Source organism: Parasteatoda tepidariorum, chromosome 12, assembly GCF_982258835.1.
Source record: "Parasteatoda tepidariorum strain Cologne lab strain chromosome 12, Ptep-v5.0, whole genome shotgun sequence".
Taxonomy (NCBI): Eukaryota; Metazoa; Arthropoda; class Arachnida; order Araneae; family Theridiidae; genus Parasteatoda; species Parasteatoda tepidariorum.
In genome coordinates this window covers 11525273-11533534 of record NC_141766.1, presented here as the reverse complement: position 1 = coordinate 11533534, position 8262 = coordinate 11525273, and the positions used below count along the sequence as shown (strand labels likewise).

General features: G+C 30.6%; 1 long non-coding RNA gene across 1 annotated transcript; it reads left to right on the top strand.

The window, feature by feature from the left end:
• Positions 1–3393: 3393 nt before the first annotated feature.
• On the top strand, positions 3394–6250 carry LOC147800946 (uncharacterized). Its single transcript, XR_015430999.1, has 2 exons — positions 3394–5334; positions 6126–6250. It is a non-coding gene; the product is annotated as an uncharacterized LOC147800946 (long non-coding RNA).
• The last annotated feature ends 2012 nt before the right edge of the window (positions 6251–8262 follow it).

Below are 8262 nucleotides of genomic sequence, written 5' to 3'. Positions count from 1 at the left end.
AGGGGTGGTCATAATAATTTGGCCACTCAGTGTATACATATATATATATATATATATATATATATATATATATATATATATATATATATATATATATATATATATATATATATATATATATATATATATATATACGTATTAAAAATGACAGTCGGCAAAATAAACTTCTACACCCCCCCCCCTCTCGAATCGGTTAGGGACGGGCCTGCCTAGTAGTACTAGTACAGTGCGAATAAAAGAAAGGGGAAAAAACACTATATAACTTTTGATCTAATGATAGGATTTGAAAACATAAAAGCGTACATTCTCTGAATAAGCATACTTTGTTTCGACGATCAGGAGAGCAGTCGAAAGTTTAGACATAAGCAGAGCCGGATTATACCTTTCGTAGGCCCTAGGCACAGAGCCGGATTATACCTTTCGTAGGCCCTAGGCATAGCCGTTTTTGGGCCCTCCCCTCCTTCCCCCACTCCTCCCTTCTTTTCAAAATATATGCTTAAATTTTCTTGCATATTTTTTTTTTTTACATTTTTATTAATATGGATTTTAATTTACGAATTTGTTTATCGAACTTTATCTGCAATACCGACATACTGCCGATATTGAAGTTGATATCGATAATACCATTATGATTAGTTCGATCGATAACTATGTAAACACTTCACGTCAACAATACAACAACAAACCAGCAAAGAAAACAGTGAAATTGATAGTGAGATTAATTACAAGAAATATTTATACAGTAGAGAACCAATTATCTGGGATGCTCGGGACCATCGCTATCTCGGATGTCTGAATTTCCCAGTTTTCTGGATCGACCAAAAAGTGTCATTAATCGATGTTTTATCGAACCCGAATTACAAGGAAATTACACAAAAATTTGTCAGAATCTGAGATTAAACTAAAAGCGCAAAATTTTGTGAAAATTTACTCATCCGATTTAGAGAAAAACTTTGTTGATGAATTTTTACTATTTTCAAATTTATATGAACATAAATCTAAACAAGAAATGCTGAAGGCTCAAATTAAAGATAAACTTGTGAATACTTTTCCTAACGTTCACATTGCATTAAGAATATATTTGTCGATTCTTGGATCAAATGCAGAAAGATCTTTCTCCAGATTAAAATTGATAAAAAATTATTTGCGTTCAACAATGAATCAAGATCGTTTGGCATCGCTCGCACTTATGTCTATTGAATACGACATTTTGCGTAGTTTGGAATTCGACAGCATGATACAAGATTTCGTTGAATCCAAAAATCGCAAAAAAGTAAGATTCTGCAAAATAATTTATTACCGAAAAATATTATATTTTTATTTGTATCTTCATAATTTTGTGCAAAATACACTTGTTGTTTTTAAAGCTAAATTATTTTTGTCAACAAATGTTTTTCTCCCAAGTTTTTCGTAGGCCCCTGAATTTCGTAGGCCCTAGGCACGTGCCTAGTGTGCCTATAGGTTAATCCGGCGCTGGACATAAGGGATGATCTGAAGACATGTCATCACAACTTTGATCCTCTTTAGAGAGGATGGCATCCCCGCTTCGGTATCCCGAAGACCTGCACTCGAGGTCGAGTACTTTATGATAAAATAGTTTAGCGAGGACCAATATCGCACAACCTGGTTCTATCGCAGGCTGATCAAAGTGGTCATCCACCCTCACACTGACCGCAGCCAGTAATGCTTGACTTCGGTGATCTGCTGCGAACCCTATCGTAACTAGTCCAATGCGGGTCTGCATGCGTAAACAGATGAGCGTCTATTGCATGTAAGCAGCTGCACGGACAATTGGTCAATTTTTAATTTTGTGACGTAGCTAAGTTAACTGATAACGGAGCATAACGCCAAAACGTGAATATTTTACCCTTATGAAAATTTAAGGTATATTTAAGTTTGATTTGAGGTATTTTTGAGGTATTAAGGTTGTTTTGAGGTATATTTGAGGTATATTTAAGGTTGCAGAGAAAACAGAAATAAAAATTATACCTCGTAAAGGTTGTAATTAAGGTGTACGAGGTTGATTTATATATACTTCAGCTTGTTTTGAGGTTGTTTAAAATTCACTTCAAATCATCCAGTTTGATAAGGTGATTTTTAAGGTATACCAGGTTTATTTTCTTACATTTGTAACAAAAGAGGTATTTTTGAAGTGTAAAATTTTTTACCTTATTTCAACTAAAAAGAGTGAGATATTTATTGAGGTATATGAAGTCATTTTATTTATACCTAAGCTTATTTTGAGGTTGTTTTAAATTCACTTCAAATCAACCAGACTGATAAGGTGATTTTTAAGGTATATCAAGTTGATTTTCTGATACTTGTAATAAAAGAGGTATTTTTGAGGTATAAAAAAATTGACCTTATTTAAACTAACGAGAGTGAGATATTTATTGAGGTATATGAAGTCCTTTTATTTATACCTAAGCTTATTTTGAGGTTGTTTAAAATTCACTTCATATCCACCAGAATCATGAGGCAGTTTTTAAGGTTCACCAGGTTGTTTTTTTTACACTTGTAACAAAAGAGGTATTTACGAGGTATAAAAAATATAATTTTTTTCAACTAAAGAGAGTGAGGTCTTTATTGAGATGTATGAAGTCATTTTATTTATACCTAAGGTTGTTTTAAGGTTGTTTAAAGTACACTTCATATCAACTAGCTCACTTCCCAGAGTTCCGTGCTAGCCGGCAAATGGCGTGTGTGTTTACAATCGAAAGTTTCTTTAAAATTCAGTAAGTGTGCTTGACATTTATTAATTTAGCTTTGTCACTTTTAATCAAATATGCTTCAATTTTCAAACTTAAATTTCATTATTTTTGTTTTAAAGACGCGTCCTGATCTTACATTATTTAAGTCGGAGGATATTCTTTGAGGCTATTGTTGTAGGCTTAGCAATAAGACAGATCAATCTAAATATTTCTCGTCGCTGTTTAGGGTAACGTTACTGGTGAATCGTTACAGCAGGTTACGCACAGTATATTTTATTGTTTGTAATTTATTCAAATATAACTATTCTTTTTGTTTTGCTTAAATGTATATGTTTTAACGTAGCAGTATGCAAGCTGATTGAGTAAAAGGTTCATAATTTCTCTTATAAATAAATCACTGAAAATTGAAAGTTAACAGTTTTTATATATTGCAGGTAATAAAACAAATAAATAATACTATTGTAAGGAACGAAATGCATATTTGTTGCCTTCAACAAAAATCTAACATACATATTTAACTAATAAAATAAACATATACAATAAAAATTGCAATCAGGGTAAATACATCACACAAAAATTTTAATATTTCTTCAAAAGTTGCATTTTCATAAAAATATATATTTACAAACATGAATAAAAAAAACAATCAAGTAAATATTCATTTTTTTAAATTAATGTTTACTATTAACAGGTGATTCTAAGGTAGGAAACAAGTTTACCATATCAAATCAACAAATTTCATAAAAAAATATATGAGAATTCCTAATAAAATCTGAAATTTTTTTTAATAAAAATATATGTAATATGAGATAAGATTCAAGCTAATTTTAGTGAACTAATTTTTTAACCCCCTCACAAATTAATAAAGCGAACTTCATAAATTTTCATAATCTGAAAAATATTTTGTTTTTAAACTCCAGAAATGATGAGAAATTGGAAATTCTAACATTATCGCAGAGAAAGAAAAGAATTTTTTTTATTTTTAAATGTGCAGAGTAAATAAAAATATAACGCTAATAAATAAAGAATTTTGAAAATTAAATTCTAATAACATTAAATTATGTAAGGATCACAGAAAACTATAATATCAATGAAAAAAAAATCAGAACCGAATAATTTCGGTAATAATAAGTGATTGATATTAACAGCGATTACATTATATATAAGCGGGGATTACTGAACTTACATATACGTTGCCTCTAGAGAGAAAAAAGTTATTCTAATTCTAGATTGTTCACCACATTAGCAAAATAAATTTTTCCAGTGTCATCGCACTGGATGGAAATACAAACAGAAGATATATTTGTCACAGGAATTAAGTTAAAGTTGCCAGAATTAGTTACTTGTGTAATATGGCTTAGTTCAACATTAAAATTAAGATTAAGAGAACGCATCTTTTCATCAGAAATCATTTCTTCAATAACACCATAATAATTCCAGCAACAGCATATTGAATTCTGACAAGTACAAGTTACTAAAATTTTTACGAAGAAATTAATGCAGCCTAGTTTAAGTTTACTTGCCCTTTTATACATAAGCTTGGTTTAGTTGAGTATCTTAAAAGTATTTGTATGTGTATCACCTATTAAATAATATCTGAAGTTAGTTAGCAAAAAGGCAACTATAGGTGAAGGAAAACTGGCATCCACTTAAAAAATTCTCATGCAAAATTCAAACTTTTTGTCCGTTTAGTCCACTAAGGCAACGCCCCGCTCTTCCGTGCCACAGGTCCTGGGTTCGATCCTTGGGCCGGGCAAGGTTGACTCAGCCTTTCATCCCTTCAGTGGGTCGATAAATGAGTACCAAGCATGCTTGGGAACTAAACACTGGGGGTTCCGCGTTCGGCTGACCACCTAACCGGAACATCTGCTCCTGCATCCCAGAGCCCAAGGTCAAGAAAACTGAAATGGGCACAGTAGACCTTGACCCTCTATGGGCTGTCGCGCCACTGTGTTTAGTTTTATTTTAGTTTTTAGTCCGCTAAGGCAAAATCTTGAATATTATTCTAGATCAACATGATGCAGTTTAATATTTTGGAATGATTTTCAATTTATTTTTAATAAGACTCGTGAAGACTCGTAAAGAGACTAAAAGAACATGAAAACTTTTCGTATAAATAGTGTGCTCTAATAAAATAGTTTTTATCTTTAATCCACAAAGAATATTGTATAAAACAAATTTACTGAGACAGCTATTCAAAAAAAATAATTTTATTATTTCAATTAAATATTAAAATCATTTTGGTGAACCTATACTTAATCTGCCTATATTGTAGTTAAAAAAGTTTAAAAGTATTATTGACTCTGGATTTTTGTTGTCAACATTAGTAACTTATCAAAGTTATATAAATATATATTTCAATTTCCTTCAATTTCTTAAAAAAAAAATCTCATCTGAAAATTTCCAAATGAAACTTGCTATGCAACTTTTATATAACTTGATTTTACTCAACTTGAACATGCAACTTTTACAGAGCTGCTCCGTAAATGGCATCCAGAATTTCAAGGTTTGAATAAGGCTGTCAATAATACGTGCTCTGCAGCTAGGAGGAAGTGGAGACTAGTAACTGGAGAGCCTTCCCCTGGGAGTAACTCTAAATATACACCAAAAAGAAAAAAGACAAGTAAATTATTCTCCTTTGATTCAATGAAATCTTTTCACCTAAAAAATTACTGATAAAGTTTGCATGATCTTTGATTTTTCAAAACATTATTTTATAGCATTATCTTAAATTATTCTCTCAGGCAAGTAAACATGTAAACTTAATGTTGCTTTTATTTCGATGGGGCATGAAAAACACAAAACATTGATGTTCTACATTCTTTTATTAAAAGATGATTGATTCTTGATCACATTAAATAAAAGGTTGAAAATGACCTTTTGTTTTTAAAAACCTTACGTGATAGACAATTATTTTCGGAATCAGCAGCATTGAGAATTGGTTTTAGTACAATTTCTTTTGCGAAATTGGACTAAAAATTTAAACAAGCAGGCCAGTGTAATTGAATTTATTCAAAATTTGCTGAGAAAAAAATTTAAATATCAGCATAACAATCCATAATTAAAAATGGTCGGTTGAATTATTGGAAAATTAAGAATTTCAATAAGCGTGTTATTTCTACAGCAGTTTTTATATGCATCTTATAGAAAAATTAGCTTTTTTAAGTGATATGTTTAAACAGTCAAAATAAAGAATTGAAATATACTGGGAGGAGAGTTTTGCAGGTCATTATTATTATTCTTATTCATCTGCTGTTACTAAAGAAACCATTTATTTATTCAAAATTGAATAGAAATAATAATAAAAGGTGATTTATGCAACGAAATAAGCTTTAAAATATTATTCTAATCTTTTAAAATTTGTCATTATCAATGTAAATATGACTCTCGCTAATTCAAATTTTTTATTTATAGGTTCCAATGCTCCAAATAACGTAAGCACAGCAAACTTGCAGAAGAAGCAGAGTAATTGTCAAGAATTTTGATTTCTTGAACGAAAAATTAATTTTTTTTTTGTTAATAAAAGTTTTTATTTGTAAGCTGGCTAAATTATTTAAATTTGCTGTTATTTCGCTTTTACAAAAAATTAGCGCCTTTAACATCTGTTCTATATAAATGAGTTCCCACATTTTTCTGAAACAAATGTATCCTCTTTTCACGATAGTTTAATTGAAATTATTAAAATTACAGAAACATTTGAAATGTTCTTTTAAGGTTTATGAGTCAGCATACTTAACATTATTCAACTCTACATGTTAATTCAAGATTAATAAATTTTATGAACTATTTAATTGCAAATTAGCACAAGGTTCACAAACTATAAATTAAAGGCGTTAAGTGAAAATTCCTATTCTGAATTGTGTGAGGAAGAATACATTCCAATGGGTTGTATTTCAAAATTAAAGGAAGATATATTCTTTGCGTTGCATTTTACTTTTCTTCACACAATACATGGAAATCAGTCGAAAATTCTTTCGAAAGAAAGATTCATCCGTATTCCGCCTATGTGTTTAGAAAATAGTTTCTTAGCATCAGGATTAGCAGTGAAAATTAAGACAGACCGTAAAAAGTTAATAAGTAATTACCACCTAATGTGTAACATTAAAAACTCCATCAGAGTGATAAATACCTCTACAAGTGAAAAGATATATATTTTAGGTTAAAAATTAGCAGTCTAAGGAGAAATATTTTAATTATATTTAATTACCAGCATTAGCATAAAAAAATATAACCTGAAGGGAAAAATGGCATATTTTAGTTTGATTAAAAAAATTTCCTTTACAAGCATAAAAACCTATATTTGAGGTGAAAAATAATACACCTTACGTTAGTAAAAAATCACCTTTCCAACTATCAAAAATTACACCTGAGGTAGATTTGAAATAACCTGAAGAGTAAAATGACATGCCTCAGGTTGAAAAATATATACCTCTACAAGCATAAAATTAGATACCTGAGGTTGAAAAATAATTACCTGAGGTCGAACAACATACACCTGAGGTTGATTTATAATAACCTGAAGTGTAAAATGACACACCTTAGGTTGTTGAATAAATACTTTCACAAGTGTAAAAAAATATATTTCAAGCTGATAAGTAATAACCTAAGGTCGAACAAAATACACCTGAGGTTGATTTGAAATAACCTGAAGTGTAAAATGACACACCATGCGTTGAAAAATATATATCTCTACAAGCATAAAATTAGATACCTGAGGTTGAAAAATAATTACCTGAAGTGGAACAAAATACACCTGAGGTTGATTTATAATAACCTGAAGTGTAAAATGACACACTTTAGGTTGTTGAATAAATACTTCCACAAGTGTAAATAAATATACTTCAAGCTGATAAGTAATAACCTAAGGTTGAAAATGAAACACTTTAAAGTAGTAAATATCTACCTCTCCCCAGATGTAAAATTAAACACCTCAAGTTGAAACATATATACCTCTGGAGGTATATATTAAGGTATATTTGAGGTTGGTTTTGAGGTATTCATTTGCACCCTTTTCAACCTCAACGACGTCTTTAAATAACAACCTCCTTTATACCTTTAAAATATACCTTGTTTATACCTCATTTATACCTCGATTTTTTCATAAGGGTAGTCATTAAGGCTTCATCACTACTGCTAAAGGGCCATTCTCAATGGATGCGATTCACGCAAAACTGATCGCAGTCGAGGGAGAATGAGAACCTGATTGGTGAAATATATTCTCTCACAAAGCCATTCTCACTAAATACTTCCACACACTTTCGATCGCTTTATAGTGAAATGGAAAATCTTATTGGTGAGAATTTTGCGGGAAAGTATTTTTTACCAATCAGGTTTTTATTCTCCCTAAACAGCAATTCGCGATCGCAACACTCGAATACGCCATCTGGGGAGAGACCGGTTTCATGCCTTTAGCCCTTCTCCCTTCCCTCTCCTCCTCTTTTCAGTTGTATAGGAATGTACTACGATATTTTCCCTTTTCTTAATATTTTTCCTTTTTATTTAATAAGAATATTTTTTAAAATTTCCATAATACTTTTCTTTAGAACTATGT